This window comes from Mandrillus leucophaeus, unplaced genomic scaffold (assembly GCF_000951045.1).
Source record: "Mandrillus leucophaeus isolate KB7577 unplaced genomic scaffold, Mleu.le_1.0 Scaffold363, whole genome shotgun sequence".
Lineage (NCBI taxonomy): Eukaryota > Metazoa > Chordata > Mammalia > Primates > Cercopithecidae > Mandrillus > Mandrillus leucophaeus.
Window position 1 is genome coordinate 2,409,107 of NW_012103843.1, and position 12,249 is coordinate 2,421,355.

General features: G+C 51.5%; 1 long non-coding RNA gene across 1 annotated transcript; it reads left to right on the forward strand.

Moving 5' to 3' along the window:
* The first annotated feature begins 319 nt into the window (after window positions 1-319).
* LOC105546563 lies at window positions 320-8,261 on the forward strand. Its single transcript, XR_001007119.1, has 3 exons — window positions 320-390; window positions 7,097-7,191; window positions 7,996-8,261. It is a non-coding gene; the product is annotated as an uncharacterized LOC105546563 (long non-coding RNA).
* The last annotated feature ends 3,988 nt before the right edge of the window (window positions 8,262-12,249 follow it).

Below are 12,249 nucleotides of genomic sequence, written 5' to 3' on the forward strand. Positions count from 1 at the left end.
GAACGTGGCTGGTTGAGGTTCAAAGACCTGCGCTCTAATTACCAGCGTAATTAGAATAAGAACATGTTGCTCCCTCCAGAGGGGCCAGCCCCGCGCCTCTGCTGCTCTGGGAGAGCGCGTGGTGAAGAATTCCCATGGAGCTGCATGGGAGGAAAAGCGACCCCACGCTGAGCTGCCAACGTGGTTGTTAGCGCGCCCCGTGTAATTTCGTGCCACCGTTTTGAATGTGCTAACGAGGCACGTTATTCTTAGCCCCGTCGGGGAGGGGATCAGATTCCTGCACAGTTGTGCTGCTGGCGGAAGTGACTCGTTCTCTAACGACCCCCGTGACAGCCAGAGAATGTCCGTTTCTGGGAGCGCAGCACAGGCTGTGCCAGGGAGGAGCCTCGGGCCAGGGGCCTGGTGGGCGCCTGGAGGCCGCTGGGCGGTTGTGGGAGGGACGGTGACTCCCCACTCCGGGTGACGAAGGGCACGCAAACCAGAAGCCGTTTGGGATTGAGATGAATAAGCCACAGCGAGTGGTTAGAAGCAGGTTAGGAAGAAGCGGGGATGAGAAAGCCGAGTAGGGTTCTGGGCTGGAGCCATTCACTGAGACAGGAACCTTGGGAGAGGTGCGGTGTCTCCCTGGCGACTCGGTGCAAATGTCCAGAGAGCGGCTGGAACCCCTCGAGGCTAGAGCACGGGGACGCTGACCTGGGGTGTAGGTCTGGGAGCAGTGGGCCCTCAGGTGGTTCACTGACACCATGAGTCTGGAGGGGCACCCGGGCTGTTGTGGGTGGTGCTGTGGAGGGAGAAGGGTCTGGTTCTGCCCCCAGAGACTGGAAACAGTGACCAGGTGGGAAGGGAAGGGACCACAGAGCAGGCCAGGGAGGGAACTGGGGGGCTGGGGATCCCCCAGCCCTGGAGCCATGGGCACAGGAGAACCATCTGCCGGGGGCCTAAGGGACTGAGCAGCACCCGCTGGGAATCATCACCCTGGGTTCTGGGCAAGGGCTGGCTCATGGGTGGGGAGAGGAAGCCAGACCTGGGTGACTGGAAGAGCAGGAAGAGTGAGAAGTCGGGGAAATGGGGTGGTAGCAGAAGGGTCTTAGGAGCAGGAAAAGACTTTACAGAACTCCCCAGGGGAGACTTAGGAAGAGGAAACCCAGACGCCTGGGGCTCGGTGGGGGTCCTGAAGGGCAGGCACCTTCTCCAGCTTCCCAGACACCATGACAAAAGACATCGTTTTTCGCTGCACCAAAGCAGCCAGAGGCGGGCTCTCCCACGCTCCGGAAGCAAAGGGAATGATCTGGCTAGGGAGCAGCACTCCACGGTGACTCGGTCCTGCTATCCAGCCAGCCTCCGGTGCTCGCCTGTGGGCCACTCCGGGCAGGTCACCTGACTCTGAACCGCTCTGAACATCAGCCTCTTCATCTCTAAATGAGGGTGCTGGCCGTGTGCATCCACAGGTGTATCCTGAGGTTTGACACATACAAAAAGCTTAGGACAGTAAATACTAACAGGCTGGTGCAAAATAGTGTTTTTGTCACTGAAAAAAGTGGCAAAACCCGCAATTACTTTTCCACCAACCTAATATTAATTGTGAGTGACTGGGTCAATTTGATGCAGCTTTCTGATCCCTGCCCAACCTGCGACCAGCTTCTAGGAGGACAGGAGCGGCCTGTGACTGTGGGTCTTAAAGGCAAGAGAACAACAGAGAGATGTTTCTGGCCCCTCTTGTGTGAAATGAAGACTTTTTAATGTGAATTTAGAAGTAAGTCCTGAGAGTGAAAACAAAATCAGACTCTGGAGAATGGCAGAAAGTCCAAAGGAGATGAAGGCCGGGGAACCCCAGGCAAAGTTAAATCAGCCCGACAGGAGCACAGACGCGTGATGGGGCACCAGGTGGGAGTGACGGGAGGGCACAAGCTCCCTTCTGGGCTGATGGAATGCTCTGTAGCTTGCTCGGGGTGTGAGGTACTCACAAACAAGCATTGGTCAGAACTAATTGAATGGTAGCACTTGAGATCTGACCAGTTTGATACATGCTCACTAGGCCTCAATCTAAAAAAGGAAAAGGAGAAAAAAAAGTTAGAAACTAAGGGCTAGAGGAAATAAGTGACAGACAAGGAAAGGCTTCTGTAACAAGAATGTGTCTTTTTCACGGGGAAATATGAACCATATGTCTATACACGTGTGCACATATGAACATGAATCTGTGAATGTGCACACACATGCACACACATGTACATTCACACATATGCACAAATGCATGTGTGTATACCCGCGTGGGAGCATATACAGATGTACATGCACACATACACACAAATGCATGTGTGTACACCTGTGTGGAAGCATATACACACGTACATGCACACACATGCACAAATGCATGTGTGTACACCTGCGTGGGAGTGTATACAGAGGTACATGCACATGTGTGCACAAATGCATGTGTACACCTGTGTGGGAGCGTTTACACATGTACATGCACACGTATGCACAAATGAATGTGTATACACCTGCGTGGGAGTGTATACAGATGTACATGCACACATATGCACAAATGCATGTGTGTACACCTGCATGGAAGCATATACAGATGTACATGCACACGTATGCACAAATACATGTGTGTACACCTGCGTAGGAGTGTATACAGATGTACATGCACACATGCATGTGTGTATACCCATATGGGAGTGTATACGCATGTACATGCACACATGCATGTGTGTACACCCTCATGGGAGCATATACATATGTACATGCACAAATACATGTGTGTACACCGGCATGGGGGCATATACAGATGTCCATGTACAAATACATGTGTGTATACCTGCGTGGGAGCATATACAAATGTACATACACACATATGCACAAATGCATGTATGTACACTATGTGAGGGGTGTATACAGATGTACATGCACACGTGTGCACAAATACATATGTGTACACCTGCATGGGAGCATATACAGATGTACATGCACACGTATGCACAAATGCTTGTGTGTACTGTGTGTATACCCACATGGCAGCATATACATATGTATACAGGTGAACATGAATACGCACATGTGCATTTATCCACACATACATGTACACACACGTGCATGCATATGTATAAACCCAACATACGCAGATGAAAGAGTGAAAGGGGAGATAGAAAAGTGAATCTGGGCTTTCGCCAACTCACACTTCTGTCTGAACAAGTCAACTGTGGTCCCTGCCCAGTGCACACCAAAAAGGTCTGCACATCCCTCATGGGCCACCCTCTGCATTGACACTTCGCGTTTCCCAACAGAGCTGGGGCCCATTGGAAACGCGGGTTGGGTTCAGAGGTTGGTTTCCATGGCGTCCTGCCACTCTCCAGCTGCAGGTCTTGCACGCAGCCATCTAACTTCCCCACACATCAGCCATTCTCCTACAGCTACAGATGAGCAGAGAAAGGAGAGAACACATGTGTAAGGCACTTATCCTGCACCCAAAACAGACGCGTGCTCAGTACAGGATGGTTCACATCATCTCCATCGTCATTATCGCTGTCATTGTCACCTCATCATCATCGCCATCACCATGAAGGGGAACAGCTTTGCCAGCTCTTAGCCGTGATCTATCTCTGGACCCTAATGGAACAGAGGAAGACAGCGTTACAAACGCAGGCTCCAGGCCCCACACAGTGGGCAGGCCCCGGAATCCAGGAACCTCCCCCGTTCCCAGTGGGCCCCCAGCTCACAGAGCAGGAGGCTGGGAAGACTTGTGCTGGGTACAGGGCCAGGTGGGTCCTGCATGAGTGAATGGGTACAGAGGTGAGAAAGGCATCTAGGGTGGGAGGAGTCACACACACAAAGGTTCTGAGCTAGGAAAGGGCAGACAGCTAGCGGAGTTGGCATGGAGGCCTCTGGGTGTTGTGGCGGTGCCAGCTCGGGCACCCTGTGTCAGTCCTGAATGGAGGAGACACACTCCTTGTCTGCATTAGTCCGTTCTCACACTGCTGGAAAGAACTGTCCGAGACTGGGTAATTTATAAACAAAGGAGGTTTAATCAACACAGTTCTGCATGGCTGGGGAGGCCTCAGGAAACTTACAATTATGGTGCAAGGGGAAGCAGGCACGTCTCACACTGTGGCAGGTGAGAGAGCATGTGAAGGAGGCACTGTCAAACATGTATAAAACCATCGGATCTGGGCAGAACTCACTATCACAAGAACAGCCTGGCGGAAACTGCCCCCAGGATCCAATCACCTCCCACCAGGGTCACTCCCTCAACACGCGGGGATTATCGGGATTACAATTCAAGATGAGATTTGGGTGGGGACACAGCCAAACCATATCACCATTCTCCCGTGGCGTGCATCGCCATGGGCGAAGTTCACTATACACAAATACAAGCACACACAAACAGCACATATGCCTGCAGTGCCAGGAAGAGGAACCTGGCAAGGAAGTACCAGGAGGTCAGAAGAAGCATTTCTGGCCTCTCTGAGGAGGTCACACCCAGAATTTGAGCACCTTTATAAGGATGGAGGCCAAGGTTCCATCTCTACTCAGTTTCTGTGCTGAAACCTAGCCTCCAATGCCATAGTACTGAGAGGTGGAGCTTTAGGAGGGGATTAGGTCAGGAGGACAGAGCCTGCATGAATGGGATTAATGACTTGTAAAAGAGGCACCATTCAAAAGCAGAAAAAGCCCTTACCAGACAAGGAATCTGCCAGCACCTTGAGCTTGGACTTCTCAGCTTCCAGAACGGTGAGCAACACGTTTCTGGTGTTTAACGATCACTCAGTCTGAGATGTTTTGTTATCGCAGCTTCAGCAAAGTAAGATGGTCGCTAGCAAGCCCAGGGTGCAGGACACCCTCTGTACGAGACAGGTGCCTGCTCCCTAAACCTCAGAGTGTAGCCGTGGCAGCTGTGCCCACGTGGCCTCAGCCCCCGTGGTGTGATGGAGTTGGGGAGGTCGTGCTTCCTGGGTTCCTCACTCCCGGGAGAAAGGAGGGCCGGGATAGACATGCCCAGCATTCCTCGCAGGTGTACCAGGTCAGGCCTCCAACTCCCCAGGGTAGAGGGAGGCCCGAGTTACACTGGGAGCCTCCTTCAGGGGAGGACCATCCCCCCAGGAAAGCGAAACCTAAGATGTGGTTAGTGGTGATTAGGAGGTGGGCGGAGGACCTGTGTCCGAAAGCCCTCAGGGCCAGAACGCAAGTCCCGCACTGGAAACAGAGAGAGGGGTCCCGCGGTTGGGCCCAGAAAACGGGGTATGGGACAGGAGGGAACAAAACAGCCAGGGGAGGGCCGTGCAGGGGACTCCGCTCTGGCTAGGCCTCTGGGCATGTTTCAGAAGGAAACTCATCACATTTTTAAACGACTTCTGTGGAAGACGTGGAGGAGGGCTGTGGGCAGGCCATCGCATGGACAGATTGGGAAATTTTGTATGGGTCAGTGGGACAGGATGGCACCCTGGCTGCTCCAGAATCTAGTGGCGGCTTGAGAAGGAGGTTGAGCGAACAGCTAGTGGCTGAGCCACAGAGAAGGGGAGGACTCAGGGAGGAGCAGGGACAGATGTCGGGCAGCAGGAAGCTCTGGAGTGATTTGGGACGGCAGCTCTGAGATGCCTGGGAGCTACAGCGGGAACCCAGTGGGGACGGCCATGCTTTGAGACAGCAACCCTGTGCTTCCTTCCGCCGCACCAGAAGCTGATTCTAAAATGTTGAGATTTGCCCTCCTGAAGCCCAATTTTTATTATTCTTATTTTTATTTTTTTGAGACAGAGTCTCACTCTGTCACCCAGGCTGGAGTGCAATGGTGCTATCTCAGCTCACTGCGACCTCTGCCTCCTGGTTCAAGCAATTCTTCTGCCTCAGCCACCTGAGTAGCTGGGAATTACAGGCGTGCGCACCACCACGCCTGGCTAACTTTTGTATTTTTAATAGAGAAGGGGTTTCACCACGTTGGCCACACTGGTCTCGAACTCCTGACCCCAGGTGATCCGCCTGCCTTGGCCTCCCAAAAGTGCTAGGATTACAGGCATGAGCCACCCCACTTGGCCACAAACAACCCTGAAGCCCAGTTTTTAAATGACGTTAAAAGTGTATCACAAAAGTGAAATAGGCGTATCAAAAAGATGCTCTGCATAATAAGGTTGCTGAATCTAAAAACCAAAAATGGAACAGTTTAAGACAGGAGGGAACTGGCTTCCATGAGGGTGTCGGGTTGGACAAATTCCCTCTGAGCGTGTCCTGTCACCGTGATCCCACGGTTGTGGGGCTCACAGGGGACTGCTCCTTGCTCTGGGACGTGGCCGAGAGTTCAGATTCACCACTGTAAGTAGGAACACTGAAAAACTCCAGCTGAACCTAAGAACCCACCTTTGAGCCAGGTTTCAGCCAATTTATCTCAGTCTGCAATTTCACCCTGAGTCACGCTGCACATTCCACGGATAAATCTCAGAGTGTAAACATCTGCTTTGACATCCTCAGACAGAACGCAGATGCAGACACGCCAAAGCTCGGGTCTCATCCTATGCCGGAAAAGATGGGGAAAGAATAGAAAGTGGCATGTGTGATATTTAGTTTGGGGTCAAGGACAGTTGCTAGGCGAGCCAACATCACACACACAACATAGCCCACCTGCATCCCAGTGGCAACCTGGGCCCCCCCACTGCCGCCGTCCCTGCCAGGGCTAATCACGACAAGGATTGGCATATCCCAGTGACAACCTGGGACCCCCTCCCCCGCTGCTGTCCCTGCCCGAGCTAATCACAGCAAAGGGTTGGTGTTACTGGAATGCACTCTTATGTTCACGCTGACTTATCTATCCAAGTGATGGTCCATTGTTATCACAGGGTTCCTTTCTTCATTGGTTAAATCTAGAGTGGTCAGTGGGGTTTAGTTTTTAATTGCCCCTCGCTGATGTACTTTGGAGCACACCTTCTCTGACCTCCATGTAAGCCTGGCCATCAGAAATGCTTTTTGTCCGTGAACAGCAACAGGTGCACTGTGTATGGGAGACAAATGACTAGAATGTGGCATGTTCCTCCAAGGCCAACCCTGACTGGCGGCGTGGAGCTGCAAGGTGCGACGTCACTTTCGCTCAACTGCCTTTTGTACCTTTCAGGTGGGCACGGACTCCATGGAAGCCTGAGCCGCCAGGGGCTTCCCTGGGGCAACACTGCTTCGTGTAGGCTCACGAGAAACTCCCAGGGTTCCTGGGTAAGGGAGACACAGCAAGAGCTGGCCTCTGCCACATCCACCTTTGTCACCAGAAGCCCATCTTTAGGGCACCTCTCTCTCAGCTGTTTGAGTTTTAGGGTCTTGCCATAAAACTTCATTCAGGCCTCCTGGGCGAGGCTCAAAGCACCCAGCCCCACGTAGGAACAGGTTCAGAGCACACAGAGAAAAGAGCAAGGTTGACCCCAAAAGAATGACAGGCGGGGAGACAAATGCTGGCTCTGTCAGCCTGACCCCATTCCCTGGGTGGCCGAGGGAAACGTGCGATGGGTCTTGTGAGGGTGGAAGGCGCCTGAGGGACGCTGTACCCATTCCTCTGCTGGCAGTTCACCCGAAGGAGTTGACGTTTTTAAACGAACACGGTCTCTGCTCTTCGGAGTGTGACAGGCTGCCCCTGTCTGCGGAAGCTGTCCCTGAATAGGCTTTCTCTGAGCTTGTTCCCGTGGAGGGCTGGGCCTGGTTTCTAATCGCCCCCTTCCCCGGGCTGCCTGCTGCTGGCTGCGGAAAGTGTGGGTTTGGCTGCATGATGGCCTCGTAATGGCTCTGGTGACGCCCTCTGCATCTTCTCCCGGCGCCAGCCTTTCAACGGAGCAGCACATTATGCCTGGATAAGACTCAAAGAGCAGCTTAATATCAGGTTCTCTGGGGCTGTAATCATGGGTTCAGGATGGAGCAGACTCAGCCTCAGCGAGGCCTCTGTGCAGCCCCCGGCTTAAAACACGTCAACGCATCCGTGGGCACTTTCTGGAGTTAAAGCTCAACTTACACATCTGCCTGTATCCATAGGAAATGAATGAAAATAAACAAACAGATTCCTTGCATTCAGCACAGCATAAGAAAAACCACATCCTGCTCCCCAGCAGCCGAGGAAAGCCGGCTCACGAGAGCATACAGGGAGAAGAGGCCGGCATTGTGTGGCTGCCAGCGAAGCTCACTTGTATGTCAAATGCAGCACTTTTGTTAGCCCATTATGTTGTTATTTTTTTTTTCTTCAACACTCCTGTGTCTACTGGGATCTCCTGTTTTTATTGTTTTGGGATGAGATAAAAACAAAAAACAAAAAACAAAACAAAAACAAAAACACACCATTTCATGTGGCCTGTGTGCTCTTGTACATTAAACCAAAAAGAAACCCTGGATCGCCGCACAGGAGACTGTCCTCCCCGTTCTCTAGGGACGCGCCCGCGTGGGGAAACCCTCTTTTCTCTTTGTTTTTGACGGTGTGTTCTAACAGGACGATCTGGAGGAAACGCCATGTTCACAGGACACATTTCTGCAGCGTGGCTCGGAGGCCCACCGCCAGCGTTTGGCTCACTCATGTCACAAACTAGAGGGGAGGAGGGTGCTGGCTATTTCCCATCTGCAGCCTCAGTTTCCCCACCAGAGGATTCGAGGAAATACTTGGGTGGGCTGTGATGCATCCCGGCATGAAACCCCCAGCACTGACGTTGGAGTCCGGAGGTTTGGACATAGTTGCCAACATCGCACTGACTTCCACGCCAGCACCAAATCTGCGGCTCCCAGGCCACTCGCGCTTCTGAACACAAGGTCAAGGCTCCCACAGCCTCTCTGGGGTCCGTAGTTCACTAGAACGACTCGCAGAACTCAGAAAAGCTCTGTCCTTATAACTGCAGCTCTACTACCAACGGCACGCTGAGGACCTCCCAGCGGAGATGCGTCCAGGGCCGGTCGAGATCAGGAGGCTCCCAACATGGGGCTCCCGGGCCCTCTCCCTGTGGAAGGCGGCAGGGGGCACTTCCCCTCCTGTACGTCTGCGAGTTCTCACTGGAGCCTCCTCCTGTAGGGATCACTGCCCGGGTGATGAGCTCCATCTCAAGCCTTCTCCCTTTTGGGAGGTCAAAGGTCAGCTATACCATGTGACCCCACCCTGTAACCACATAGTTGGCCTTTCTGGTGTGGCCAGCCCCATGCAGACCCTAAGATGCCTAGGGACCTCCTTGAGTAACAAATTCCTATCACTCAGGAAATTCCACAGGTTTAGATGTTACCTCCTAGGATCCCGGGACAAAGACCAGGCACGTTTCTTACTACGCAACAATAATGGTAAGCTACGGCAGGAGTGTCGTGATGATGAAATGGGAAGATGCAGGTCAAGCATGAGTGGCGGGGCCTGTGGTCTGTGCTTTACATACTGATGAGTGCTTAATAAATGTTAGCTGGTGGTGTCTGCACCATTGCTGCGTCATCCCACTCCCGAGTCAAGGCCAGTCCAAGTCCCACAACACGTGTTGTTCAGTTCAGGTAAAACAAAACTAAAACACAGGGTCCAGTTGATACATTCTCTATAAACCTATCCATAAAACAGACTTACACGACAGGGTCCATTTGATACATTCTCTATAAACCTATCCATAAAACAGACTTACACGACAGGGTCCATTTGATACATTCTCTATAAACCTATCCATAAAACAGACTTACACGACAGGGTCCATTTGATACATTCTCTATAAACCTATCCATAAACTATCAGTTCTGCATGAGCTGAGACATAGGCAAACAATTTTTTTCAATGTTTAAAATTTTCACTGCTTCTCAGAAAAATAGTAGGTTAGAATCTTAAACTGTATTTTACTTACATTATCACACACAAATCATGTCATATTCTGGTGTATTCTATGGAAGATTGATTAGTTAGCACTAAAAACTCACAGGCAAAAGAATGAACGCAAATCATTTTCACACTCATCTGTAATTTTATGCTTCCGGTGATACTTTGAAATTAGTATTCTTGTCGAAAGTTTCTAAGTAATGATTCTGATGAGCCTCAGAGAGGTGATGTGACCGTCCGAGTTCATAAAGCTGGTCATCGATGCAACATTTCAGCAAAACCACAGCATTATTGAATAGGAAGAAGTACATGTGGTGGCCTTTGGTTTGAGGTATCCAGCGCTGTCCTTGGGTGGGGGAGAAGCAGTGCCACCTCCCGTCCAGCACGAGGCTTGCCCTGCTCCAGAGTGGGGTGAGGGGGTGCGTGTTCTGTTGCTCCAGCGCTTACAGGGTAAGGCGAGGTACCAGGACTCATTTCAGGTACCAAAGCAGATCAGAGGACAGACTGAAATTCTGTAAAAATTTCACATTAGGTGGTCAAGAACTCATGAAATGATTCACTTGCATTAAGGATATACACGCTTTCACTCAGTGGTGTGCTGGATAAATATCTTGCAACTGGCTCTCCAGAAAGCAGGAAGAGAGCTGCCTTACAATGTGCCAGTGTCCATGGTGAAAACGCCCTCACGATGGCAGATTCCAGAAAGCAGAAAGAGCTGACTCACAGTGTGCCAATGTCCATGGGGCAAATACCCTCAGAGTGGCAGATTCCAGAAAGCAGGAAGAGAGCTGCCTTACAGCGTGCCAGTGTCCACGGTGCAATCCCCTCACCATGGCAGATTCCAGCCCCACAGTGCAACATTGCTGAATGCAGACTTGGGAAAAGCCGTGCATATCAGTCCTTGCAAGACGCTCAGCACACCACTGGTTTCATTCTGGGGCTCCTACCCCTCATGACAATTTTGAATCTTGATTTTGTTATCAATCATGTTTATGTTAGTTACCTGCCCAAGTCACCTTCAGTGTTGTCAGGGTGCCCTATGGATAGGATGGTGAGTGGGCAGACTGAAGGCCGTCTTAGGGCACCGTGTGGAGCCCTCCTGGGCACATGTCACCTTATCTACTTTGAGCAAAATTCTTTGCTCAACATAAGTCTCCCTACCTATATTCTTACCTAAATCATTTTTCTCTACTCTCAATGTTAAATAAAAAATAATTACACTTAGGGCATTTTCCAGTCGGCAAACCTCCATTTCATTCTGACTCTGGTCTCATCGATCTCTCTCATAGCTTGGGTCTTCTGCAGATGTGTAAGAATGCCCTGTAGGACTTGGTGTGGCCGAATGTTGGATTCCCAAGTTCAGGAAGGGCGGGGCTCGCTTTATAGCAATGCATGGAGAATAAAAGTTTGTGTTGATTGAGTTACCAAAACCAGGTTAATAGGACTTTGGAGAAGCAGAACTTTGGTGGAGGATATTGAGGTGTGTGAATAAAGGCATGAGAGGGTCTGAAAGATGTTGCTGAGGGAAAATAGCAAGATGTGACTGTGCTTTAGAGGGAGGGCATGGAGCGGGAGTGGAGTGTTGGAAAGGACCCCAGACCTAGAGCCTGGGAGTGGGGAACCTGGTGAGGCCAGGCTGGAGGTCATGATCTACAGTAAGCAACAAGAAGGCAGTGCTCAACAAGGCAGCTGTGGAGAGCCAAGGGCTGCCGGCAGCCTCTTCATCACCCTCGGGGTGAAGGCAGAGGAAGAAGCAGCCCCTGGGAAGCATGTGGTAAAAACCTAGCAGAGGCTCCGACTAACCCAAAGTGCATCGTAAAATATCATAACAGGATGCCGTGGGGGAAATCTACAAAAGACTGTTGTTTCAAAAACAAGAGTCTTTTTTTTTTTTCTTCGAGACGGAGTCTTGCTCTGTGGCCCAGGCTGGAGTGCAGTGGTGCGCTCTCGGCTCACCGCAAGCTCTGCCTCCTGGGTTCACACCATTCTCCTGACTCAGCCTCCCAAGTAGCTAGAACTACAGGTGCTCGCCACCGCGCCCCACTAATTTTTTGTATTTTTAATAGAGACAGGGTTTCACCATGTTAGCCAGGCTGGTCTCGATCTCCTAACCTCGTGTTCCACCTGCCTCGGCCTCCCAAAGTGCTGGGATTACAGGCGTGAGCCACCGTGCCCGGCAAAAACAAGAATCTTTTATGCAACAACCGGGAGACCACAGGTTTTCCCAGCCTTGCGTTTGAAGGTTTCTGCAGGAATTTCACCTTGTTTTCACCCAGCTGTGCTTTCTGTGCATTTGGAAATGATGCCCCCCGCATGTATCTGTGTGGCAGCAAAATCCAGGCTATGGCCTTCCATCATTTTCTTGCCAGAAGCCCGCAGAGCCCACTCCAGCCCAGCACCTCCCAGCAGGCCCTAGAGGCCACCCATGGTACCCCCTGGCTAATTGGCTGCCACTGGTGCTGCCGGAA